This window comes from Sus scrofa, chromosome 1, assembly GCF_054392235.1.
Source record: "Sus scrofa isolate SSC_HxYL_T2T_F1_AM1 chromosome 1, Sscrofa_HxYL_maternal_Yorkshire_Landrace_v2.0, whole genome shotgun sequence".
NCBI lineage: Eukaryota > Metazoa > Chordata > Mammalia > Artiodactyla > Suidae > Sus > Sus scrofa.
This window is the reverse complement of record NC_139383.1, coordinates 9461473-9488569: the sequence shown is the minus strand read 5'-3', so window position 1 is coordinate 9488569 and position 27097 is coordinate 9461473. Positions and strand designations below refer to the sequence as shown.

The 27097-nt window shown below is 47.4% G+C and overlaps 1 protein-coding gene and 1 long non-coding RNA gene across 7 annotated transcripts in view; one reads left to right on the top strand and one right to left on the bottom strand.

The window, feature by feature from the left end:
• Positions 1–27097, top strand: part of ZDHHC14 (zinc finger DHHC-type palmitoyltransferase 14) — a 274356-nt gene that overhangs the window by 164328 nt on the left and 82931 nt on the right. The window lies entirely within an intron of this gene.
• Positions 12305–15684, bottom strand: LOC146405918 (uncharacterized). Of its 2 annotated transcripts, none has more exons than XR_014844228.1 (2): positions 15543–15684; positions 12305–15433 (listed from the first exon to the last, which is right to left on the bottom strand). It is a non-coding gene; the product is annotated as an uncharacterized LOC146405918 (long non-coding RNA). The 2 variants fall into 2 exon arrangements; XR_014844226.1 differs by having other exon boundaries at positions 12305–15430.

Genomic DNA, 27097 nt, shown 5'->3' with positions numbered 1-27097 from the left:
AGGCGAGAGAACTTGGAGGGGCGAAAACGGTCTGAAGCTGGATTGTGGGGATGATTGCATCATCTAACAAATGTACCAGAAATCATTGTCCTGGCACTTCCAGTGCGTGGCTGTTATGGTAGGTCATTTATACCCCAATAAAGCTGTCAAAAGTAAAAGGAGGAAGAGGGGAAAGGAGAGGAGGGCGGAGGACAAGGAAGTCCCGCTCGGCCCCCAGTCCTGTGACTTTAGGCTGGCTGTGCACGTTCAAACCTCATCCTGCCATGTTCTTAACTGTAAAATGGGAATAAGGCCCTGTATCCCGTGAGGTTCTTGTCAGGATGAGCTCACACATGGTAAAATGTTTAAGGAAAAATTCTCCTCTTTTCCCCTTCAGTTCTCTCTTCTCCTTCTACAAACACAGATTCCCATAAAGAGAGACACGATACGTGATAGAAATAAATGGCAGAGCTGGTGCTACTGCTCTCTAATGCGTCCTCCCATGTATTACTTGCATGTGGAAAATAAGATTATAGTTCAATGAAATCTTAGCACATTTGTTTCATGCTCTGTTTATCTAACACTTTTTTTTTCTTTTCTTTTCTTTCGGGGCCACACCCACGGCATATGGAGGTTCCCAGGCTAGGGGTCGAATCTGAACTGTAGCCACTGGCCTACACCACAGCCACAGCAACACCAGATCTGAGCCACATCTGCGACCTACACCACAGCTCACAGCAACCCCGGATCCTTAACCCATTGAGGGAGGCCAGGGATTGAACCTGTGTCCTCATGGATGCTAGTCAGATTCATTTCCCGCTGAGCCACGAGTGGAACTCCTACTTAGCACATTTATTTCCTTGTCTAAAGAAGGAAAAGGGAAAGATTAGATTTGGAACTCTTTATTGCTAGAATTATTAATTCCAGTTATCCATTGTTTTTTCTCTGTGTATAGAAGCCCATGATAGCCACTTGAAACCAGCCATCTGAGGAATTGGTTGAAGGTTTGCCAGCTTCCCCGTCTTCTGATTTCTGGAGAGGAGTGGGTGGGAGAGGGAGACTGGGTCTCAGAGTCTGTTCCAAATCTCAGGAAACGCCTCACACGGCTTTCTTCTGCAAGAACTTTCCCATAACTTGTGTTGCAGCTAAAAAAGACTGTGAAGAATGGCAGCAGGGGTCCAGGGAGGTCCCGTGGGGGTCGCTGGAGTCCTGCTGGGAAACTACGGTTTTGGAGCCTCCGTTCTTTCAGTTCACTCAGGGCTGATCAGATAACTAAGCAAGTGACTCGGGCTTAGGAAAAAACATTATGATACTGCAGTGGGAGGCTCCAAGCATTTCATTTCAATCACAGATGGACCTTTCCTGGGAGCAACAGCGGGCAAAGAGGCAGGTCGAGAGCAAGGCTAGGTACTTAGGAAACTCTCTCCCACTGTCACGGTCACCCCAACACCAAATGCATGATCTCGTGGCTTCTTGCTGAGGGTGCAGTCAAATCAAAGGAAGCCGAGTGGCCTTTAAACAGTTCACCTGCGCTGTGGCAGAATCGCAAGAAGTGCTGCCCCGTGCTCAACACGTCACTGGTGGCCACTGTGTGCTGGACATGCCCACGTGTGTGCGCCTCCTCCCATCTCTGCTCTGACTCCCCGTCTCTGTCCTCCCCCTCCTCCGTTTCTTCTTTCCTCCTCTTTCTCTCTCCCACACTCCTTTGGTCAAATTTTCATCCTCCAGGAATTTTTCTTGTAGGTCACAGAACCAATCACCATTTCTAAGACTAAAGTTTATCTTTCATTACTTCCTAAAGCATCCTTGGGCTGAATATCCCCTAGCTCAGCTGGCTAGGAAGCAGACGCCGGCCTGGTCAGCAGCCCAATTCTACACCCTGCCCCAGGGAGCCCAATTCCTGGGGAGAATTCTGTGGAAACAGGATACTTTCACCACCACTGTGACGTGCGACTTCTTTCCGCAAAAACATTTTAATTCTATGTTTAAGAGTAGTCCAATTTAATTGGAATTTTAATAACACGGATGGATTTTTGTTGAAGAAAATACTTTCTGAGAACACCCTTAAGTCAATTTAAGATCTTAATCAATTTTCTCTATTGTAAAGCTATACTATCCACTTCTTTCCCATTTCCATTTTTATGCTACCAAAATTATTTTTATTGGAGTGGTTTCTTTCCTGCATAAAATGTATAACTAAGGTTTTTTATTTAATTGGGTTTTTTTTTTAAATTATTAAAGTTGGCATTATGAATGTTCTTACGGAACTATTATTTCTACGAAGACAAATGTTCCTTGTGACTTAATTTTTTATTCTCTGGCTTTTTAAAGCCATTATTGGCTTTCTTGTGTGTTATTTCTACTGATAATAGTCACCATAAAATTGCTTTAAAAATTGATGGTTTTTTTTTTTTTTTTTTTTGCCTCATCATTAGTCTTTCGGCTGTGACCTTTTCCGTGCGTCCCGTGTGCTATATCCATAACCACACTTGAATATGCAAGAAAAAAACAAAAGGCATTGAAGGTGGTTAATTAGATTGGTTTTGCGAGTTTTCTTTTCAGAATGTGACATTTTCTGACTGTCTCTCCAGTTCTTATTTGCGTCTCCCTACTTGCCTCCAGAATTACCACCGTTTGTCCTCTGTATAATTTTACTTGCAGCATGGTCATTTCAGCACCTCGGTTCCTGCAAGAACAGGAACTTTGTCCCGAAATGAATCACACCGCCTCTGTGGGATTCCGTCCAGCCTTTACCCTTCTCTCGCCACCCCCCGCCCCACCTACTTTCTGTCCTATTCTTTCCAGAGTTATTATCATGCCACTTCGTTCCCACTTGGACTTTCATGCATTCGCTTAAGCATTTCCCTGAGTCCACCGAAATGAAATATTCTCTTCACTTTTCCTGTAGAAAAACTGGTTTATTGGTCTATGATGAAAGGTAGAATAATATTAATAGCTATTTTCATAAAGTTCTTCTCTTGTGCCAGGCATTATGCTAAGCTCTTTCCATGTATGATCTCAGCTAGACTCCCACCAGCCACTCCATGATGTTTAGACACTACTAATGTTCCTTTTTTATGTATGAGAAGTTGGTGCTCAGAAAGGAAAATAATTTGCCAAGGCATCTGGTCAAAGCTGGGAGTCAAATGCAGGTCCATCTGCCATGACACCCTGTGCTCTTAACAGCCCCTGGTACTACTGCCTATCTTGTCCTGAGGGAAGATTTCTGAGACCCTGGTAGCACGTTCCTTGGCCCATAAGTTATACTCTCTCTCCCCCTAGACTGTCAGCATCATCGGGCCCTCCAGCTTCCCTGTCGCACTGGCTGGGTCTCCCCTTCATATCCACGGCTCAGAAATAGAGACCCATAGAGTTCCCGTTGTGGCTCAGAGGGCCCGACATTGTCTCTGTAAGAATGCGGGTTTGATCCCTGGCCTCACTCAGTGGGTTAAGGATCCAGCGTTGCTGCAGCATAGGTCGAAGATGCAGCTCCGATCCAGTGTTGCCATGGCTGTGGCGCAGGCCGGCAGCTGCAGCTCTGATTCGACCCCTAGCCCAGGAACTTCTACATGCCCCGATGCAGCTGTAAAAAGAAAAAGAGAGAGAGTGAGCAAGAGAAAGTAAAGGAATAGAGACGCATGTCCAGCACACTGTGGCTAGTGGGCCTCATTCTCAAATCCTGGGCCCAGAAAAAGGACGACAGGGCAGTTCCAGACACTCAGACACCCCTCTTGGAGCAACCTTTCCAATGTGTAGGTTTCCGTGATGCTGGTGAGGAGTTAAAGGGAAGGGGAACGGGGTGTCCTGTCGCATCTGAAATACCTTCTGCTTTTGAAGAAAATGGCATCCTAGGAATTTTTTTTTTTAAGTGGATTCCTTGTTTGGGGGAAAATGCCAGAATCATCTAGTGTGTGCTGATGCCAGGCAAGGTTAGGCAGAGTGCCTCCCACAGACACACACGGTGGCTGCTCAGAATGTCAAAATTCATGATTGTCTCTTTAAAAAAAAAAATCGCAGCCTGGGAGGGCTGGAAACCAGATGTCACACAGAATTATGGTATTTGGGGAAATACCACAAGGTCCTGAAGGGTCTGGTTATGGGGAAGGAGGGAGCTGAAGATTTTGTTTTTCCAAAGGATTTGAAAGGATAGGTTTGTTTCATCCGGGATATTCATTGAAGCCTCTGGTATTTCTTCTTCCCGTAGAAATAGCAACTCTTGGGGAGGTATGGTGTGTTGGAACCGAGGCTAGTTTCTGATAAAAACATATTTACTTGTTTGTGCAGTTGGGACATTTTACTGTGTGATGGGTGGAGGGGAGAATTATAGTCCTCTCTTCTGGGGGTTGCCCTTAACGGAACCAGTTTCGCAGTCCTGATAAAGTTGTGTGTGGTGAGCTGTATTTCCTTCTTCCTATAGGAGGAGAAGTGAGACCTGGGCCGGGTGGCTGTTTAACTGGCTGAGATCACACTTTCATGCTCCCACAACGCGGAGCCTAGGAATCTAAATTCCTAAATCCGCGTAGGTATTTTAGTGACCTCTGGATTCCTCATCCTGAGTCTCCTGGGTGTCTGTCTCACTGATACATGTGTATATACGTACAGACTGGATGCTCTTCTATAGAACTGATGAATTCTTCCTGAAAAGCAGTGGTACCTCCCCGAACACAGTCTTTAAAGAGTTCGTGTTTAATCAGCAAACTAACAACATGGAGCGATGCTGACATGCTTTAGTTTTTTTAAAAAGTGCTCTGATTGTAATCATTTCTCATGTACAAGGCCACGAAAAGGGGAAGGATGTAGAAAGAAGCAGGGTGAGGAAAAGGCCAACTTCGAGGGAACAGAGGAAGCCAGATGCTGTGGGAGGGGAAGTGAAGGATCAAGTGGCACGAAAGGGATGGGAAATTGGGACCACGTGGTTCAAAAATGTGGCCAAAGAAAAGAGTCAGGCAGGGTCTGGAGCATGGCAACGGAAATTAGAGGCCCACCTGCACCCAGTCAGGGGCACTAAGACAAGACCTTTCAGAGCCCACCTCCCTGACTGCAGGCGGGCAGGTGCGCTGCGGTCTCTGAGTCATAGGGCATTCCAGCTTAAAGGGGCCTCAGTAAGCATCCAGACCATCCTAGGCAACTCCCTTAGTTTAAAGGCGAGGAAAATGAGGCACGGAGAGAGACAGGTACACATCTGCCCAACTCACGCAGAGCAAATCTGCCACAGACCTGGGACTCCGGTCCTGGGGGTCTGACTCCGTGTCCAGGTACTGTTATTCTCCTTTGATGTTTTTGGTCCTGAAACTGAATTCCTCATCCTTGCCACTCAAAGTGATGTCCATGGAAGCGCACCATCGACATCCCCGGCGAGCTTGGTAGACCTGCAGGACCTCAGCCCCCAGCCCTCCTGCTGAATCAGAACCTGTTTTAAACCAGACACAGGTGATTGATGTGACAGCTGAGAACCTCGGCCCTCATGCCTTTCCACTTCCACTTCGGACCCGAGCCCGAACCCGTGACCTTCCTCTCCTCTTTAAGCTCTGGGGACTGTCGTATTTTCAGGAGCTGGGCTAACTACATCTTCATTTACCTGGAGCCTTCAGTGTAATAACCTCCCTGCCGCATCTCAGAGTGGCATCTCATTCTTTATTATTGTGTGGTAATAACAACTGTATCAATACATTCCCTTTAGATGGTGCTTTGCAGATTTCAAAGCCCACTGATATTTTTTTTATCAGTTAAACATGTGGCTGCAAGCACCAGCTCTGTCACTAAGCTGATTGAGTCTGCATCTCAACTTTTCCACTCGATCTATAACCCTGGGAAGTTTTAACTTCTCTGGACCCTAATTTTAATGCATATAAAATAGACTCACTGAGTGCAAAGATCCATTCCAGTGTTATTCTGATTCTAGCAATAAACCCTTCTTCCTCCTTTGCTTGACCTTGACAGTCCAGGCACCTAAATACTTTAGAAGGTGAAACCTATTCGACTACCTAAACCGAAGGAATGATGTATCTGTTAATAATTTTAGAATGCAAAGCTACATGCACACCCATGTAAATTCAACAAGTAAACTGTAGTTGCTGCAAAATAAGTGAGCTATTTAAATGACTCACGGAATATTACTCTCATCGTTACTTTTACTGGTATTCTGGGAACATGAAGCAGGATGATGAAACAATAGCTCTTTGAGTGAGGGAATGAGTCAGCAGGTCAATAAGTTTTAGAAGGAAGTCAGAGATAAGGCATTTTATCCAAGAATCGTCAGGGCTTGTTGGGAAAAACAGGCTCTGGAGCCGGGATCTGGCTGCCCCGGGTGTGCTGGGCGGGAGGAGGAGGGAGGTGAGAGAAGGGCGGTGTTTTGAGAGAAACGGTGCTGGGCAGCTCCGGAGGAGGTTAATCAGAAGAGTGGGCAGGCTCTTTGCCCTGGGAAGTGGGAAGCATTTTCTTCCTACAAGTATAGAGGAGCATGAAAGGCGGCCCAGGAATAAAAGGAAACAAAAGCCTCCAGGAGGAGGAAGGAAATGGACGGGCCAGGAGGTGTGGGGGTGCCAGCTGGGAGGAGGCGGGAGAGGCTGAGCAGGTGCAGGTCCGGGAAGGGATGATTTGGGAACAAGTGATGATTTAGTCGGAGATACAGCAGGTCTTCCTTGAACTTTCCTCAGAGGAGTTTTTTTTTTTTTTTTTTTCTTTCTTTTTTTCTTAAACAGCCCTGGAGTCATCCACATACGGCTTCATAGTAAACCTCGGCATGTTTTGTGGCTGGAGCCTAAACTTAGGGTCCAATTGAACTGAGAGCCACTTGCCAAACAACCCATTTCTTCACGTCTCTGTTTATCCCTCACCTGTCAGATGCCCGTGTGTCCTTCGTGTGCCCACACACCCTGTGAGCATCGGAACTTTATCAATGTGTTATCTTTGGGGTCTGTGACAGCAACGAAACGATGCTGTAAATCACCGCCTGAAACGGTGATATAATCCTTCCAGCGCACTCTTGCTTTCCACATGCCCTTTCTTCCTCCTTTGGCATTTAATGCTGTAGTGTAGGGGTGTACAGCCAGGTTTGGGAAGGGCTATCTATGCCTCTCTTCCCTCCCATGTCCTAGAAAACTCTAAGTTAGGGGAGATAAATCAACTCATTTTTGTTTCCTATTGGTAGTTTCTGAGGCTCAGCCTCGTCTGAGAACACGAGTAGGCTAATGCCTGCTGTGTAGTCCAAAGTTTGTGATGGGCATTAGCACTTAGAGGCCAGAAGTTACATGAAAGAGGACAGAGAAGGGATGAGGTGTTCTAGGTGGAAGAATGGCGGGGTTATCCAGGGAGGGATATGGAGGTTCCCAGGTTAGGGGTCGAATCAGAGCTGCAGCTGCCGACCTACACCACAGCCACAGCAACGCGGGATCTGAGCCATGTCTGTGACCTACACCACAGCTCACGGCAACCCCAGATCCTTAACCCACTGATCGAGGCCAGGGATTGAACCCACATCCTCATAGAGACATCGGGTCCTTGCTGAGCCACAGCAGGAACGCCGCAAAGTATAGTCTTAACAAGTTTCTTTTGTTTGTTTCTATCAATGTAATTGTGGTGTTATAAACAACAGAGTCATCTGAAATACCTAAACAGACTCATTTTTATTGATAATTATTATGGTCAAACTCCATGCTATTTGGTTAGGCCACTAGTTCTTAAACTTGATCATGTCCCAGAATCACCTGAAAGGCCTGTTACAACAGACTGCTGGGCCCACCTCTAGAGTTTCTGAGTCAGTAGGTCTGGAGTGGGGCCTGATGCTGTGCACTTCTGACAAGTTCCCAGGAGGTGCTGGTGAGGCCGGTCTGGAGGCCACTCCTTGAGAACCACTGGGTTAGAGGGGTAGTTTCTGCGTAGAGACCCCCACCTTTTCTGCAGCCCTTACGTCTGAAGGCAGAGTCAAGCATGCCTGAAGAGTTGAACAGCCGCAAGACTCATGCCTCTCAAAGGGGATTCGTTGGGGAATGGGCGGCTTCCTTTCCTGTGGTCTGTTTTCTAAGATACACATATAGCGACCCCAGTGAGAAATTTAAGAACTGTACTGGGGACTGAATGAGCTGCTGTGGACTCGCCTGAGGTAAGCATCCCGTGTTCATGCTTTGGAGCCACTGCTACTGGTTATGGCCAAGGTAACCCCTCTCCGCGTGGGTCCTCAGGACTGGGTCACTGTCATTTAACCCTTGTCCCAGATGTCTAGAGCTCACCCTTGGGCTGGGATGAGAGTTCCCAGGGTAATCAAAGCCTTTGAGTACCACGTACTAGCAGAGGGATGTTGAAAATTTTACTCCTGGTGCCTCGTAGGAGAAGTGTGCCTTTTCTTTCCCATCAAAGGATTGCTGATACCTAAGGCCAGCTGGAGCTGTTGTCTGGCTATTGGGACTGTCCTCCGTGTGTGTGTGTGTGTGTGTGTGTGTGTGCGCATGTGTTGTCAAGAGCTGCTCGAAAGCCAAAAATCCAGCAGGAGGACATGCAGGGCATGTATTATTTCACAAGATGTACATCTTCTGTGCTCACTCAGGGATGATGGGTCCACTTGGGAGGGTAAGAGTTGGGCCATCACAGGTGTCAGTGAGGCCAGAACTTTCTGACTGGATCCTGGTAGCACTCCTTTTGTCATACAGTTGATTCGAATTTTGAAGTTACCCAGAGAAGAGGCTCGCTTGAAAGGTGGCTTCTAATCCTTAATTAGTTTGTTTTTAGTTTGTGTGATTTGACCATGATCCAGGCTCATCTTGCTGAACTTGGAATGTCATCTGAGCCTCGTCTAAAAGGACGACTCTCGGGGAGTTCCCATTGTTTAATGGTTAACGAACCTGACTAGGATCCATGAGGACTTGGGTTCGATCCCTGGCCTCTCTCAGTGGGTTAAGAATCCAGCATTGCTGTGAGCTGTGGTGGAGGTCGCAGACTTGGCTGGATCCAATGTTGCTGTGGCTGTGGCGTAGGCCGGCAGCTACAGCTGCCATTGGACCTCTAGCCTGGGAACCTCTATATGTCATGGGTGCGGCCCTAAAAAGAAAGAAAAGAAAAGAAAAAAGGACAACTCTTACCAAGACCTTTTATCTAATTATTATTATAAATTCCACCTGCTGTGTATGCACACCTGTTTAATAGGTTGGAATTCTAGGCTTTTCCAGCCAGCGAGTAAAGCATGGCCACCTGGGACGGGCTGCCCCCTGTTTTCTGCTGTGGTGCTGGTCCCCTCTCTGCAGAATGAGACAAGAGGGCCTGTGGCTGCCTCCACCTTTCCTCAGCATCCTCACCTTGGGCGGGAGTGGGTTAAGGGCGTGGTCACCTGTGCTACATAAGCCCCCATCCAGTTATGGGTGCGGCCACCAGAGGTGCAAGTGATGGTCCTTTCTTCCGCATTATCATCTTCTCAGGAAGGACCTGTGACAGGCTAGGAGACACTTGCCGGGTGTTCCATTTCCCTGCGTGCTGTCCATCTGTGCCTTAAACGACTAGACATCAGTTTTAGCACTGGTGTACCTTCCTCATTGCTGCCGCTGTCCTAGAAAAAAGAAAGGCACGGATTCTCTTTAATGCAGATGAGGAGGTTTTGCTGTCATGTATGATAGTAATCCCGTGAAAACCAACAAAAAGGCCAAGTTCTAAGAAAAGAACGCAGAGATGAAAGTGGTCTCGAGCAGGTCATGTGTGTCATTGCGGCTGGTTTGACAGGAAGCCGTCTGACCCCCGCCCCCACCCCCTCCTGCAGTTGGACACACTTTTGTTGGGTGACTGCAAAGAGACATCTGCATTTTTCTCTCAACGAGCACAGGATGCTTCAAACATTTATGTGGCTATTTTTTATCTTGTGATGACATATCCCAGACAGATAATGAAAAATATTCCTGGCTGGCTGTTTAGTTAGAAAATTAATCATTATCAGTGAATCTATTTTAAGCATGGCACTATCTTAAGTACTATGGAAGAATCAAAAGAAATCTAGCTGGCGGCTAGCATATACAAGTGGAAACACTACAGGCTTTTTTAAAAAATATATATATATATATTTATATATACTTTCTCACAGGTCTGGAGGCTAGAAGTCAGCTGGTTTGGTTTCTCCTGAGGCCTCTCTCCTTGGCTCACAGATGGCGGAGAAATCTTTTAAAACAGTAACAGCAGCAACAAACAGAAGGGCCTCCGCGAGGGTAGATGGTATAAAGGGTTTACAGTCTTTGCACTGTGTCAGTTTGAGGAAGACCGTTCTTTGTGGTGGGGGCTGTCCTGTGTTTGCCAGATGTTTAGCCACCTACGCCCCCTTTACCCACTAGATGCCACTAGCAGCCCCTGTCCCAATTGTGACAATAAAATTATCTCCTGGCAGTACTGAGTTTCCCCTGGGAGGTCACATCACCCCGAGGTGAGAAACTGAATTTGTGAGGCCAGGGGGACCCATAAGCCTTGGAGAGAATCAGGAGAGATTAATCACAGGGATGTGTCTGCAAAAGCACATCGGAGCTGGATCTCCAAAGACGGGAGGATGGATACAGGTGGTCTGAGGGGGTGGTCCTGGGGGCTGGGGGTGGCAGAGAATGGGAGAGGGAGATGATTCCGAAAGTAGTGACGGCAAAGGGCAATATAGGAGCTCAGCTGGACTTCTTTGGCTAGCGTGGGTGTTATGTGAGAGTAAAGGGTAATGATTCATGAATTGGTTAGTGTCTGTGGCAGGTAACAGCCACTCAATCCAGATTCCAACACACAAGAAAAGAGAACCAGGAAAGGAGGAAGATGCCTATAGCACAGCTCTACCCCGGCGCTGTTGTGCTGTACCGCAGATGTGAACTTAATCCCCTCAGCAGCCCTGAGAGGCAGGTGCTGTTATTATTCCCACTTCTTAGCTGGAGAAACCAAGCCATGGAAAGGACGAGCGACATCCAAAAGCCTCACAACTAGTACATGGCAGAGCCACCACTGACCGCCTTGTCTGGTGGCTGAGCCCAGGCTCTCAACGGCCGCACAGGGGCAGGGGTAGTGCAGGCGGTGCCAGGCGATGGGGTTCTCACCATATGGCAGGAGTAGGTCTGGAATCCGGGCGATCAAGCAAGGTCTGGAAGGGATAAAAAAAAAAAAAAAATCTACCCTGGTTTACCAAAACATCAGGAAGAGTTTTGTTGGAAGAGTCAGAGAGATTCTCAGGTTGTAGAGGAAAGCAAGGGATGACGCGCCCAACAGACAGCTCAGACCCGGGAACCGGGGCGGGTGTGGGGTGAACACTGGAGCCGGGCTTTGAGCAGCACGGGGCAGGTGAGGCCTGGGCTTGGGGGAGGGTGGAGGGCAGGCCAGGAGGGGCCCGGGTGGGTCCCAGCTGAGCTGAAGAAGTTGGACTCTGATGGCGAAGCCAGCGAGAGGTGAGGGTTGCTAAGGAGGCTGGAGTTGGCGATGCGGGCGGCCTGGGGGGACACGAGTCACGCGTCGGAAAGGCCGTGGCGCCCGGGAGGCAGCCTGGACCCCGGCTCCTCCAGTCACGGCGGTGATCTGCACCCTGTGCTGAGCCCTCAGCCTGGAGGGTCATTTTCTCCGGAACCTGTGCCTCCGTGGGAGGCCTAGGGCCTGCGCCCAGGCAGCAGAGGGAGCCCCCGCCGGCCGGCGATGAGTCCGCTAGGGAGGAAGAAGCAGGGGCCCAACAAACGCGAGGACGCGGTGGCCCTGAGGGGAAGAGGGTAGGTCGGGACAGTGGCTCTGGAAGTGAGTCCGAAGGTGCTGTTCTCAAAGGAAAGAAAAGAAACTCGATTTTTACCGTTTGGGATTATTTCTCCCGTGGGTCATCCGTACATGGTCATTATCTGAACAGACATCAGGGCTGCAGAGCTGATTGTCATATTTCGTGGAGGTGCGTGTTCTGATGTGTGTCCAGCACTGCATTAAGTTGAAGAATGAGATAAAAGCAAAATTTTATTCTAGGGGCGGGACTTCGGTGGTTCTTATTTGTGAACTTAGCTCTAAAAATAATTCAGCATCCCGACCTGAAGGGTTTGCGGGCTGCCCCTTGTGAGCAGGGCGCAGGTCTGCCTGCAGGCTTCCCAAACTCCTTCCCTCCGCTGGGAAGAGGGGGGAGGGTGGCTGGCTGGAGGCTGGCAGACCGAAGGGAACGGAAGCCAGCGCAGCAGCGTCAGGCCCCGCTCTGGGCAAGCCCCGCACAGTGTGGGCAACGCCCTCCCCAGTGCCACCCTAATAAATACAGGAAAATAGAGATTTCCCGCTGATTTCCAGTGAATGTTTCAACTGCCTAAACCAGCGCTGTCCGATAGAAATTACTGTGAGCTACAAACACAAGCCACACGCGTCATTTAAATTTTTCTGGTAGCCACTTTATAGTAGTAGAAAGAAACAAGTGAGATTAATTTTAATAATATATTGCATTTCAGCCAGTTCTTCGCAGTATTATCATTTGAAGCTGTAATCAGTATTTACAGAACATTTAGATATTTTGCATTCGGACTTTCGTACATCTTTCAAAGCTGGTGTATATTTTACATCTCAGTGAGACAAGCCACAGTTTTAGTGCTTAAGAGTCACAGTGGCCGTGGCCACCATGCTGGACAGCAGAGGTCTAAACTCCCCAGCCGCAAGGCCGCCGTTCCAGAAAAAGGCTGGTAATTACTCTAGGCGTGGTGACGTCTGCATCACCCTGGCTCCCATTTGACTGATGCCTGGTGTATAAGAATGCAGGTTTGTAGTTCATTTCTCACCTTGCCTAGTCTGCGTTGCCAGAGGGAAAGTGTTTAAGAGCGTCCATCACCCCGAGAGCCCCAGATGGGCCATTTTAGTGACAAGAGCAGCCCATCCAAAGTGCCGACATCCAGTCATTCCCAACTCCAGAGGAAAACAAAACTAATAACTTTGGTGCCAAAATGGAATGCAAGTTTGTGGGAAGAAGGAATTTCTAATATGAGAAAGACAGTAGCCCATCAATAAAGAAAGATCGGATTCAAGCTAAAGCAATGAAAGACAGAATTATGGTTTTAGTTTCATTTCTTCTGCTCGAAATCCTCATCTCAAGTTCTTATGATTCCATTTTTCACTTGACAGTGCACAGGGTGGGTCCAGGGAGACAACACTAAAATAATACTTAGTGGTTTGGCATTTTGCAGAAATCACCAAGTGAACTTTGGGGGTATAGAACAATATGCCAGAGCTCAAATAAAGTGGAATGGGGGGTTTTCGTCCCTGCTGGAGACTCTCTTTCTTGCCTGGCCAAGTACACAGAGAGGGGGGAGCTTACTAGAAGAGAAAACATCTGGAAATGTGACCTGTGGGCAGGGCTGCCCAGCTCCCAGCCTCCATAGGCTGGATTTTCCCCTCCAGCTCTCAGAGAGAAAGGAACCTGAACGCTTCTGATTCTGATCATACTTCAGAATTATTACAGCTGAAAACATACAAACAGCGTGATGATTGAGAGATTTTTCAGGCTTCCCATGAAGCGCTCCTGAGATAAAAGCAGTTAACACCTGCTCTTCCGGGATGATAAATAGTTGTTGGTTTTTGCTCATCAATATTTTAATAACTATTTGCACATTTTGGCAATTCTGGACACAGGCTGATGGTGATGACAGCCGCAGATTGCAGAGGTGATTCACGGGACGCAGTTGGCCTTCAGAAGCAACGCCATCACTCTGCGACAAGCGGGTTTCAGCCCCACACCTGGCCACCTGGCTGCCTTCAGAAGCAGGTGTGCTGATGGCTGTCGGTGCGGAACGGCTGATAGGGAGCGGTTGGCTGCCTTCCCCTCCGAGGCTCTCCTCTCCAAGACGAGAGCACCGAAAGCAGAGCTGCTTGCTGCTGTCTGTAGGTGCGATTGGCCATTGAATTCCAAGCTGCTTTGGGGTCCTGGGCTGGGGGCAGGAATCTGGCAGAGTAGAGATTTGCCTGTCCCTGGCCTATTGGAGAGTGCCCAGCCCCTCTGCCATCGTAGACAGCACCTTCTTGGAAAAAAGTGCTATTCATGTTTCATGGATGTTCTCATTTCTCAGTTAAAGTAATATTCAAGTCACTTATTTCACTGTTGTGTGATCCCTTATTTCAAGCTCCAGGTTGCCTTGAATGGTATTTTGTAGTTTACTGGTTATAGCCCAGAAAAGAGTCTGGAAGAAAAGCTTTTAAAGGCCTGGGATTCCTAGAAGGAGCATTAGGAACTGCCTTCCCACATTGTGAAAAGTTTTAGAAATAAATGTGAGAACCAAAATAACAAGATGATAGAAGAAGTCCAATCTGAAAGGAAATTGAAATAGGACCTACTTCACAGAGCTTCAGGTTGCAAAATTTAAAAATTTAAACCATGCTTGAAAAATAAATATGGAGATGTTCATTGTAGAGTTATTTATGATAGTGTAAAGAATTTCGCTTAAATGCACAACAGTAGCAAAATGGATAAATGAATTATTGTGTGCTTCTGTGATGGCTATTATGAAGTCATTAAAATGATTTCAAAAATATGTAATGACTTATGAAAATGATCTTGATAAATGTCAAATCAGAATATGCAAAATATAGGGAGTTCCCATTGTGGCGCAGCAGAAACGAATCTGACTAGGAACAGTGAGGATGCAGGTTCCATCCCTGGCCTCGCTCAGTAGGTTAAGGATCCGGCGTTGCTGTGAGCTGTGGTGTAGGTTGCAGATGTGGCTCAGATCGTAGGACGGCAGCAATAGCTCTGATTGGACCCCTAGCCTGGGAACCTCCATATGCCACAGGTGCAGCCCTAAAAAGACAAAAACAAACAAAATATAAAATTGTATGTTCACAGCAGTGTTAATACGTACACAAGCATAGCAGAATGACTGGGAAGAAATAGAAACAGGGTTTTTTTGTGGTTGGTTTGAGCACAAAATTTTAATTTTAAATGGAATTTTAATTTTTTTCTTTGTGTATTTCTGATATTCTAAATTCTCTGTGATAAGCATATATTACTTTGATAATCGGAAAAAAAAAAAAAAAGTAAATGTCGGAGTTCCTGCTGTGGTGCCAGTGCATTAAGAATCCACCTGCAGCAGCTTGGGCTGCTGTGGAGGCACAGGTTCGATTCTCAGCCTGGCACAGTGGGTTAAAGGATCCAGGTGTGGGGCACAGCTGCTGCTCGGATTCAGTCCCTGGCCCGGGAACTTCCATATGGCACGGGTTCGGCCATAAAAAAAAGAGAAAAAAAAAACATTCAATGTCATGACGTAAACTCTCTTTAGTGTCCTTGCAACAGACGTTTGCTGAAGAATACCACTTACTTGTTGCCTGACCTTGGCAAGTCACGGCTCTTCCGCCGGGGCCTCATTTCCTTCTCTGGGAATGGGATCCGGTGGCCTCGCCTGACAGGAGCGTGATGACGAATGGATGCAGTAACCTGACGCGCTCGTGAGAACAGCCAGCTGCTTACACCGGCACGGCACGCCACGCAGGCTTGTGTGGGAGATTGTGTCTGATCGTAAACCTGCTAAAGGATAAGAAATAAAAAACGGAGCAAGGTTATAACGACGTGTTTCGAATCAAAAGCCCACTAAAGGCAACTAAAGCTAACAAACAGCGGGCACTGGAATGCGCACCGCAGGGAAGACGTCCTGGAGCCGGGACCCCCGGCCTGGGTGTGCTGCCGCCTGGAAGGATGGCCCTCGTGGGCCTGGCCTCGGAGTGGGGCTGAGAGTGGCTCTGGCAGCTGCTCCGGAGCTTGCTGTTTACTCTGCTGCTGACACCAGTACGGCCGGCCCGCGCCTGGGCGAAGCTCACCCTGGGCGGATGGGGTGGGCTGGAGGCGGAAAGTCCAGCAGGCTTCGCTGCCTGAGTTCTCCGTACTTGCTAAAGCTTGGCTGGGCCAAGGGTTTAGATTAGAATCCCCATGGAGGATTTACAGGTTTCCAAGCTCTCCCTTTACCACATGTCTTTCTTTTCGGTAATAAAATGTATCTACACACATGTGGGTACCTCCCCTGGACATTCTGACTTGCCAGCTGTGTTCCCCGCCAGGCAGAGAGGCATGTCTTAAAGTCTCAAATGTGAGACTTTACCCCTCCTACACTAGGGTAACTCCAGAGGACACAGATGACAAAGTAGCTACCCTTGGTTTATAATCTAAGGAACATAGACCAAACATGTGCACCTGGCCCAGCATGAGCGCTCTTATTATGAAGCCCTTGGACTGTTGATTTGGATGTAAAAGCCTGAGTGTAAACGCGTATGTAAGTGCATTCGGTATAGAGGTTCTTGGAGTCTTTTTTCTCTTAGTATCTGAGGGGTTTGTGGATGGAGAAGCCTAGGTGCTTGTAATTTACCAAAGTAATTTCAGTTCCTCAGCTCAGAGAACTTTTCCCAGGGAAGGGTCAGCGTTTCTGTTGGAAGGGGTCCAAAGAAGGGGTGTGGGGCCTCCGATGGTGCAGCTGCAGACGGGGTGCCAGTGTCTGGGCCGTGTGGTGGGGCTCACAGAAGAGCCGATGAATCCGCCATTGATCTTGAGGCCCGGGGTCTGAGCAGCGAGGGGAGGAAGCGGGGTCCAGGCTCCCCTCACTGTGAGAACTGTAAGAAGGGCCAGCGCAGCTCCCAGGCCTGTTATCCACTCTCTCTGCTGGCCTTCACTTTTCTGTTGGGGGGGGGGGGGCGCAGTGTCTCTAGAGAGACGTGGGCTGGGGGATCAGTGCAGGCTGTTCCGAGTAAACACAGTGGGAGGAGGAGACTTTGAGCCGCCGTCTGTCACCCTGAGGTCTGCAGACCCCCTGGGTGAGCCACCTAAGCTGCTCTTTGAAATGAAGATTCCCAGATCTCATCCCAAGCCCACAGATAAGAGCATCTGGGAGATGGGGCCTGGGAGGAATTTAGCACGTTCCCCAAGTGAGCCTTTCACAAGGTGATACTCGGGATTCGCTGCCTTAGAAGGTCACCAGTGCCTATGCATGTGGAGTATCTTACCCGTGTGAGGACTAGACAGACGGTCCTCAGGGGATGGAGGTCGTGTCAGCTAGGAAGCCATTGAGGGGAGTCCCCATCCGTTGTCTCTTGCCCACCTCCCACCTGTCCCCACACAGCCACTCCTCCCAAGTCAGGGAAAAGACTAGAACCCTCCAGAGCTCTGCCTTTCCTGGCAGGTGGCTGCCCAGGAGGTGAAGGAGAGTGGGGCAGGCAGTTAGAGGCCCAGACCACTTGGACACAAGGATCTGTGGTCTCAGGACCCACTGGCTCCCCTAGGACCCACTGAGTGTCTCCCACATGCCCAGTGCTGGGCCAGACCCTGGGTTGCTGGAATAGGGCAGAGTCCTCGTCCTACCTACAAGCCTGGAGTCTGGAGGGGAAGGCAGAGGGCTGACCCAACGACTGGATGGAGGAGCCCCTGCCCTCCAGGAACAACATGGCAGCATCTGGGGTGCTTCCTGGGATGACCCTGTCCCAGCTCAGGGAAAGAAGCTGCCTCACGCCTGTTTCCACGCTGCAGGAGGAGCCAGGGCAGGTCCCAGTGACACGAGATCCCCCGGGGTGGCAGGTCCTTGCATTGCTCTGTTCTGACTGTGTGTGCAGTGGGGGTGGCCCCCACCCCCCAGCAGAATGTCACCTGTCTAAAAGGTGCTCTTGCCTTATTTCCAGTTCCTGGTTCGTGAGAGATTAGAGACTATTAAGCAGGCACCCAGAGTGGAGTTGTCCAGGCTGGGCAGCTCCATTTATCAACACTGTACGTGTCCAGAACAAATTTGGCCATTGCCTTCCATTGGATACAAAAAAGATGGGGGTGGGGGTTAGACTGGCCCCCAGCCAGCAGGGCCAGACTGGCTGGCCTGTCCAGGACTGGGTGCTGGTGAGGAGCAGAGGCTCAACCTGACGCTGCTGTGGCCCAGATGTGCGGGGAGGGGTGTGGGCAGCAGATTGGGGGGGGGCGGTGGCGGGGGGTGGAGAGTCCCGCTACGCCACCTCCTGTTTCAGAAACAAGCAGCTGAGGGTCTCTGAAAGCCAACTTTTGGGGTAGTCCAGTTTGTGGGGCTGCATTGCCGTTCTGGGATTTTTCTCCCACGAGGTACTGGGGAGGCTACAGGTGGGCCGTCATCTCTGGGGGGCCCTCCCTGCCGCTCTGTCAGGTGGGGTTGACGCTCTGCAGGCTGGCTGGAGGGTTCAGGACCAAAAAGCCTGTTGTGCTTCCCTCTGAGACTAGCAGGGCCCTGGGAGAGATGAACTTGGGCTAGAACCTCAAAGACTTTCTCAGTCACATTGTTTCTAATTGACAAACAAGTGAAGACACTCCCACCCCGCTGACCAGATAATTAAAAAAACAAATCCAACATCACATTCTTGACAGTTTAAACTGTTCTTTCGTGGTGGTCTCAGCTGGCGTCTTCGGACTGTCTCATAATAGGGGTTAGGGCTTCACTTGGAAAATCAGAGGCAAGAGGCCTAAACAGTTGGATTCTAATTCACTCTTCATGCCAACCAAGTTTGGGATGTGAGCAAGTTACTTTATTTGCCAGAAGGGAAAAAGGAAATAAAATCACATTCAGAGCTACTGATGTGTCTGTGTGGCTGGAGGGAGAATTGTAGGTCTTTAGGAATTGTCTTATACTGTGCATGCATAGTTTTTTTTAAATATGTTCAATTTGGTGACCATTACATGCTAATCTTTAGACCTGGATGTTCAGTCTTCTTCTCACCCAATCCAATCCCACAGTATTTAGTGAGCTTTTGACCCTCAGTGCAAGTCACATTGTAAGCGCTGGAGAGAACAAAGAAAAACAACGGTTTGTTTCCTTTTAGCCACAACCTAGACTATGCTGCCATTGATCACAGGGTGCTTGCTAATAAATAATTTACCTGAATTCTGTCCCGCTCTTAAACATTTTTATTTCATAGCACTTACAGTCTTTTATTAAAGGACCATTGGGCAGACGGAGTCACCACTGCCCATCTTAGGAGCAAGTGTAGACACAACTCTTCTTGCCTGATTTCCTGTGGCCTTGGCCTCTTTTCAGGCCTGACTTTGGAGAACTCAGAGGTTGGGTCTTTGAGGGAGGCTCTGGAGCCATCAAGGGAAGCGTGGGGCCCTGGGGGTGATGCTAGGTATCTGTGGGCGAGCTCTTTGTGCTGCTTTTGTTAGTCAGGGAATCACATCACATCCTCAGGGATGAAACCCAGATTAAGAGTATTTGAATAGTTTTATTTTAATCACTATAAATGCAAAGTATTGAATTGAAGTTATTGACTTAAAAGTGGGCTGGATTCAGGTGAACGAGCATTAATTAAGTCCTTACCTACTGTGGGCCTTCAACCCGTTCACCATCTGCTGCTGGGACTAAAGCAGAAGCCCACAAAATGAGCTCATGCAGGACACAGGCATGTTGTTCAGTGTTATTCAAACTTGGTCAGACATGTGTTGAAAAGCACAAGGCAAAGTGGTACCAGAAAGCTGGGAAACATGAGCCCCACACCCCCAAACAGTTAGGAACCTCACTGGTCATCTCTCCAGCCCCCCTTGTATAGATCTGAGTAATCCAGGGAAGTTCGGTCACTCGGTGATGGCAGAGCATGGAAATATCACCCAGTCTCCTGACCCCCAGGAGAAAATGCTTTGCTCCTTCTTTTCTCACAGCGAAAATCTGAACGATTATTTTGGCAGATCGAAGAAAGCACTGCCCAGTAGCGTGAAAGGCACTCTTCCTAGAGATAAATGTTATGTTGAGATAATCTGAGGCAAGTGAGCTCATTTTGTGACTTGGCTCTGGAGAGCTCTCTGCGGCTGAGACCAGGAGGAGAATTAAAAGTCCAAGAGCTACAAGTGGCTCCCAATGGCTCGAATAACCTCCTTCCCATAGAGTTTCAGGAATGAAAAGAGAATCTAAATAATGCCTGACTCACATAGAGAGGGAGAGAGAGCATCTTTTTAAAATTCTTGATGACACCTCTGAATTCATCATTGTTTTTCAAAGCAGCAGAGATAGTTCCATTAGCATCCCAATTTATGAAATGTAGGGAGTCAAAGCCATCCTAATCCTTTCTCAGATGTTTTGCACCTCTTTTCAAACTCCATTTTGAAAGCGACCTTTTTTGGTTCTCTACAAAGTAATATCTGCTGATTGTGGAAACCATAAAAGCATAAAATGAAAAATAGATTTTAATTTATTAAATTTATTTTGTTAATCCTGCCAATTGGTAAATCCATGGTTAACATTTGATGTCTCCTTCTAGTATTGTGTCTCTGCGTCATATGTGTTTACACAAACGTGAGTTCATGTTGTGAGTTACTCTTTCAAGACAGATTTTTCCTCCCTCTTCACGCGCTGTGAACCCTTCTACTGCATCTGCATAATCGGTGTGTGGGAGCCCATCGTGTGTCAAAGCCTGTCACAGCTCTTTTAACCAGTGGTCTCTATTGACGTTTAAGTTGTTCTCGGTTTTTAACAATAAAAACCAATTCCAATCAGTGGAAATTTCCTTAGGTCACATTCCTAAGAGTGCTGGGCCGAAGGATATGTGCACTGTTGAGGTTGTGAGGTGTGTGGCCAACTTGACCCTCAAAAGGTTGTATTCATTTCTGTTCTCACCAAAGTGACCTGAGCATCGTGCCTGCTCTCACTACTCACCCACTACATACTATCATTTAAAACTGCTCTTTGACTTTGTTTCTTTGAAATTGGGGGGGAGCAAATCACACACAAAAAAATTTTTTTTGGCTCATTTTCTTATTGGAATATTTGTGCTTTGTCTAATCATTTGTAAGAGCTCTTTAAAGATATAAATTACCCCCCAAAAATACATTTTTTAAAGTCAAAAAAATGCAAAATTGCAAATCAAATATACCCCAGTACATTTTTTAAAGTCAAAAAAAAGATGTTACATTTTGTTATATATGAAACAAATATGTTGCCACTTTATCGTTTGCATTTTATGGAGTTTTGGGGGGGTTAAATGATTTTTTTTCCCATTATAGTTAGTTTACTGTGTTCTGTCAGTTTCTACCCTACAGCAGAATGCCCCAGTCATACATGTATATATACATTCTTTTTCTCACATTATCCTCCATCGTGTTCCATCACAAGTGACTAGATACAGTTCCCTGTGCTGTACAGCAGGATCGCATTGCTTCTCCACTCCAAATGCAAGTTTGCAGCTATTACCCCAGATTCCCAGTCCATCCCTCTCCTTCCCCCTCTCCCTTGGCAACCACAAGTCTGTTCTCTAAGTCCATGAGGTGTTTGGTTTTTTTGGTTGTTTTTTGTTCGTTTTTTGTTTGTGTCTAGTTAGGGCCACACCCGCGGCATATGAAGGTTCCCAGGCTAGGGGTTCAATTGGAGCTATAGCTGCCAGTCTAGGCCACAGCCACAGCAATGCAGGATCCAAGCCTGCATTGGTGTGAGTCTGCGACCCACACCACAGCTCACGGCAACGTCGGATCCTTAACCCATTGATCAAGGCCAGGGATCAAACCTGCAGTCTCATGGTTCCTAATCAGATTCTTTTCTGCTGAGCCATGACGGGAACTCTGTGAGTTTCTTTTCTTATGGAGTTTTTTGACACACAGGTTTAAAATTTTTTCTAGTCAGAACTATCCATCTTTTCTATATGTATACTGCCTTGCCATATACTCAGAAGGGCTTCCCCAACCCCGAAATCTAATAAGTTTACTTTTCTAATTCTTACATCTTTTTACATTTAAATCTTTGGTATAAGATTTGAGGTATGGCTACAACTTTGGATTTTTCCCCCTAAAATGTTTTCCATTTATTGGACAATCCATGCTTTCTCCACCGATTTGAGATTCTGATACAGAATCTTATGGAACGTGCATCTATTTGGGAATGTTCTATTTCATTTCAATTACGTTTCCCCCCAGGACAATTATTTCTTATCATTATTTTACTTTTTCAAATGTTGTTGCCTGTTTGTTCTTCCAGATGAAGCTTAGAATAGTTTTTTCCAGTTTGTCAGAATTTCCTCAAATCATATTGGTGCTTTGATTAGCATTATAGTAGATACATAAAGCCCTCTAGGAAGAACTTCCACTTCAGGACAGAGAATGTCTCCCCATGTTTTTCAAAACTTCCTTAAAGTCTCTATATTCTTTTAGAGTTTTCTTCATATGAGACCACTTACCTTTATTTATTTATTTATTTATTTTGGTTAGGTTTATTCCTAGACTTTCATGATTTCCAGATGGTTATTGCTAATATATTTTAAAACTTTCAAAGTTTGTAGATAGATGATAAATAGATAGAAAGATGGATGGATGGATGGAGAATGGATAGATAGATACATAGACAGATTTATAATAGTCAACTTACTGAAGGTTCTTATTCGTTTTAGCCAGTCTGTGTTGACTAAAGAGAAAAGAGTATATAATCATAACAGAGGGCATTCTTTTCATTAAAGTAGAGTGTATTTATAAATAGTATCTGCTAGTTCCGTACTGACATCCTTAGTTTTCTCATCTTCCGTGCTAGATACAATCTTACGACATTTCTATACAGAATGAGATCTACGCTGGTCCTTGCCAATGCCCTTATATTAATGCCGCTCAGATTTCAATAAAAGCCTATGAGATGTTCCTGGCGATAGTGGTGAAGCATAGCTCTGCCCTGTGTGATTTCTAGTGCCCAGTTTTTACCTTTGTTCTCATCTCTTTGTCTTATAATATTGCAAACACTGACAACGCAAATTGGTTTCTATCATGTACAATATTTAGTAGCTTCTGACAAGGCAGAAGCTGTACCCCATGGAGTAGAAACGCATACCCATATTTCTTGCTCTGGCCTTCAGTGGAAGAATTGATTTTCATCTATGCAGCACAGCAGTTTTGTGTGTGTGTTCAGAGAACTTGGATCGAATATGAGGGAAATTAAAACTTTGTAAGGACAAAGCCAAGCCATCTTTACTTTGTTTATGTTTAAGGGCAAGTCTTTGGCATCCATGTGGAAAAAAAATAGTATGGCAAAAATAAGACAGTCATTAATTTTCATTTTGCTCTCAGCATGTTTTAGATTAACTCAGACTAAAAAGTTCATAGCTACTACGCACTTTCTTTATCTTCTGTCTGTAATTGCAGTGATTTGTGCAATAGATAGATATTTTGCCCTATAGGATCTAGAAAGGGTTCCCCCCCAACACACACAAAAATAAAACTTTTGATAGCCATCAACATCATAGCATCTGACAGTTCAAGGTCTTTCATGAATTACAATGCCCTTGAACTATAGCCACCCAAGTTATCATAGTTTAAATGTGAAGGAACTCAGGGCCTATTTTCTCCACTGGATCCAAAAAAAAAAAAAAAAAAAATCGCTGTCTTAGTCAATGCCATCCTATGTTCCTATTTTCTGCAACGTTTGCTTTCAAACTATTTTTAAGAGTATTTGGATTTATACTCAGGGGATTACCTTTGCCACAGAATGAAGGTTGCTATTTACCACTATGTAGTTACTGTTAAAATTCATTCTCATGGCCATTTCCTTAACTGTATGAGAGCACACAAACGAGGACAAGGGCTCCCCTTTAATGATGTTTAATTTACTAGGCCTTTCTCACCTGCCTGTGGCTTCCACTCCAGACCAGAGCTATTGTCTGTCATAGTATTTTTAATTTTTTTTATTTTTTGGTCTTTTTAGGGCTGTGCCTGCAGTGGCATGTGGAAGTTCTGAATCAGAGCTGCAGCTGCAGGCCTACACCACAGCCACAGCCACAGCCACAGCCACAGCAACACCAGATCTGAGCCTCATCTGCAACCTACACCACAGCTCACAGCAACGCTGGATCCTTAACCCACTGAGCAAGGCCAGGGATCGAACTCGAATCCTCATGGATGCTAGTCAGGTTCATTTCTGCTGAGCCATGTCAGGAACTCCCCATCATGGTATTTTTCTTTCTGTGCCCCCCAGAACCACAGCACAAGAAGGGCCTGTGTGTGTAAACCAGACTAGACTGGCTTTACTCTTCCTGTTTTGGATGGATTTTCTTTGAACAGAAAGTTATACTGCTATAAATGAAACAAAAAGGAAGAGTTAGAAAGCCTGGCCTGGCTGTTTCATTAGGTAGATGTTCCATAATTAAGCAGATAATATCAACTCTTTGAGTGACATTAGCATCTTGGTAAATGGCACAGATCTTTCTTTCCTGTGCTCCCATTCTTAGCTAGCTGCTTAGATTCTCCAGCTGCTGATACTAAAACCCAGACTGAGGGTTTGCCACAGGTCCCAAATCTGCCTTCATTTGAGGTTTACTTTTCTAAAAATACAGATTCTTAGCTCCTAACACAGATAAGAATCTTTAGAAGCAAGGAATCTACAGAGTTCCTACCATGATGCAGTGGGTTAAGAGTCTGACTGAAGCAGCTCAGGTTGCTGCAGAGGAGTGGGTTCAAAGTCTGGCCCCGTGCCGTAGGTTAAAGAATCCAGTTGTAGGTCACAGCTGTAGCTCAGATTCAGTCCCTGGCCCGAGAACTTTCATATGCTGCGGGTGCAACCATTAAAAAAAAAAAAAAAAAAAGAGGAGTAAGGAATCTACATATTTCTTAAGCCTCCTGGTAAGCAGACCTTCGTGTATGTGCTAGTCAGTGTACCTACAAGGATGAGAAGGGAACTTCACCGGGCTTCTGTCCTACGTGCTAACAAGTGTTTGCTTCTATGGCCATGCTTCTCAGACTTTCATGTGCCTCTTAATCACCTGGGATTATTCACTTCTAGCCAATGCTGCTTGTCCACCGACCGCAGTTTGAGCACCAAGGTTCTGGGTCAAGGTTTCTCAGCCTCAGCACTATGGATATTTGGGGCTAGATAACTCTTTGTGGAGGGTGCTGTCCGGTGTATTGTACCATGTTTAAGCAGCATCCTGGGCTTTACTCTGTATGTGCCAGTAGAATTCCTTCCACGTGTGACAACCAGACATCATTGTCTGTGGTCAGATTTCCCCCAGGGGCGGTGTCACCCTGGTTGAGAATCGCTGCCCTTGGCGATCTTGGTCATCAGCCAAGTTTAAGATCTATTATTAAAAGAGATTTGTTTGCACACTTCAATTATGAAAACTCCACACTCTGGATTTATTTACCCTCCCTAGAGTATAAGCCACGAAAGGGCAATGGACTGATTTTATTCGTCACCGCATCCACAGCACCTCAAAGGCTATTTAGCGGGTAATAGGTACCTGATAGGTAGCCACACGAACGGATGCCTGACGCTGGCACTGAGTAGCACCTGAAATGAAGCTCATTCTTTGAGGCTACCTTTTCTGTTTTCTGTTACTAGACTGTAAAAGTTGCTTTGCCCAATTCTCTACAAACACTTTTGTTGTGTTTTTCTCAATTCTATGTTAAAATCCTAAGTAGTTGGATTCTCATGGGGCTATGAAGTGCCCATCAAAGTTCTCATCTGACAAGTGCTCTTTTCTTGACCAAGTTCTCTCTGAAAGGAGATCCATCCCACAAGCCCTTTGACGACCGAGTCTAGGATGAACCCCAGTCCTCTAGGGTTTCTAAGCGAAATTACCTCCTACAACCCAGAACCAGCTTCTCATTCAGGGACGGCAAGGTCAAGTCCGAGCCACTCTGGGAAACAAGGGTTTGCTCTTTGCACTCCTCAGTCCCCGCTTCTTCGGCTGTCACAGTCCCCACTGCCGTCAGGTGTTCCTCCTGCCTCTGACTTCTTAACGCGCTGGTGAGGGACTTGGAGGCACATCCCTGAGACAGGACTCCATCAACACAATCACCTCTTGACATCTCCCTCTCAGAGCCAAAAAGCACTGCGTCTGTCCCCCTAGTTCCCCTCTCTGGGGACTTCACAGGAAGCCACGGTCCCCCAAGCAATCCTTGCGTGCCCTCCTTTGCTCATGAAGGTGGGACCACCAGAGCAGGTTTGAGCCTCAGCAGAAAAAAGTAGGTAGCACCCCCCACGCCCCCAGCAGGGGCAGCCAGGCCAGGGATCTTCCCCTTGCAGATCCCCACCCCACCCCTGCATGAGGACCCCTCGCTAGGTCTCTGCATCCTTGGATCATTCTACCTGTTTGAGGACAAGCCTGTGATCTCTCACGGTGGCCAACCCCCATACTCCTGCCAGCTCTGTGCATGTGGTCTAAGCATCCTGGGAGTGAGGGGTTAATCCCTCTCGCCAGCCTCCAGTCCTGGCTCTGTTTCCAGTGCTCTCGGTCCAGCCCAGAGGGAGCACAGTTCCTTCCTGTTCCACCCCAGCATCCACTCCTCTATCACAGCATCATCACTCGTTTGTCCTGAGAAAACCCTGACGTTCCCGCCAGCTCCCACCTCTTCCGTCAGCCTTTCCCATGCTGGCGTGCCACGCGCCCCGTCTCCCGATGGGCGTATCCTGGGGTGGCAGGAGAGCCAAGCACACTGGGGAAACCCCGGGTTTCCTCTCTGTCCCCTCTGCTGTGCTGTGAGACTCTTCCAGAGGGATTCCAGTGTCATAGTTTCCCTGGTGTGTGTGACACACACTAAGTGCTCAGCCACACTGGGCTCTCCTTCCACCTCTCGGGCACTCCTTGCTTTTAGATGCCAGATTGCCTCGAGGCTCAGCCGCTGGCCCTCTCGCCGTCCAGCACCTGCCATCCTTACCCTCTCTCTGTGTCATTGCCAGACATTTCTCTCCAGCCCCGGCCTTAACTCTGAGACCCCATGCTGTATGTGCACCTACCCCTGTGAGGTTTCCTCTGGTCCAGTATCAGCAGGAGATCGCTTCCCACCCCCACTGCCCCCCTCCAAACAGGAAGTGCTCCCTCCCCGGGGGATGCTGCCACCGTGCTCCCCTGCTCCCAGCCAGAGCCTGAGGCTCGTCCCTGTCACCCAGCTGCCTCTCATGTACCACATCCATGAGTGATTGATGTGACCATTGTAATGTTTCTGGAATGTGTCTCCTACTCTTCGTCATCACAGCTCCAGCCTTACTTCAGGTTCACCTTGCCTCTCGTCTGTATCCCAAATCCCTCCCAACTGGCCCAAACCCACCTTGCTCCCTCCCCCACCCGTCTTGGAGCCTGCCTGCCCGACAGGTGATGTTCTCTAATTCCTACTGGTCACCTCACCCCACGGCCTCGAACTCTTCTTGGATTCTGGACTAAGATTCTCTGGGGGAAAAGAACCAGCGGAAGCCATATAGATTTATTTTTAAGGAATTGGCTCAGGCAGTTGTGGGGGCTGGCA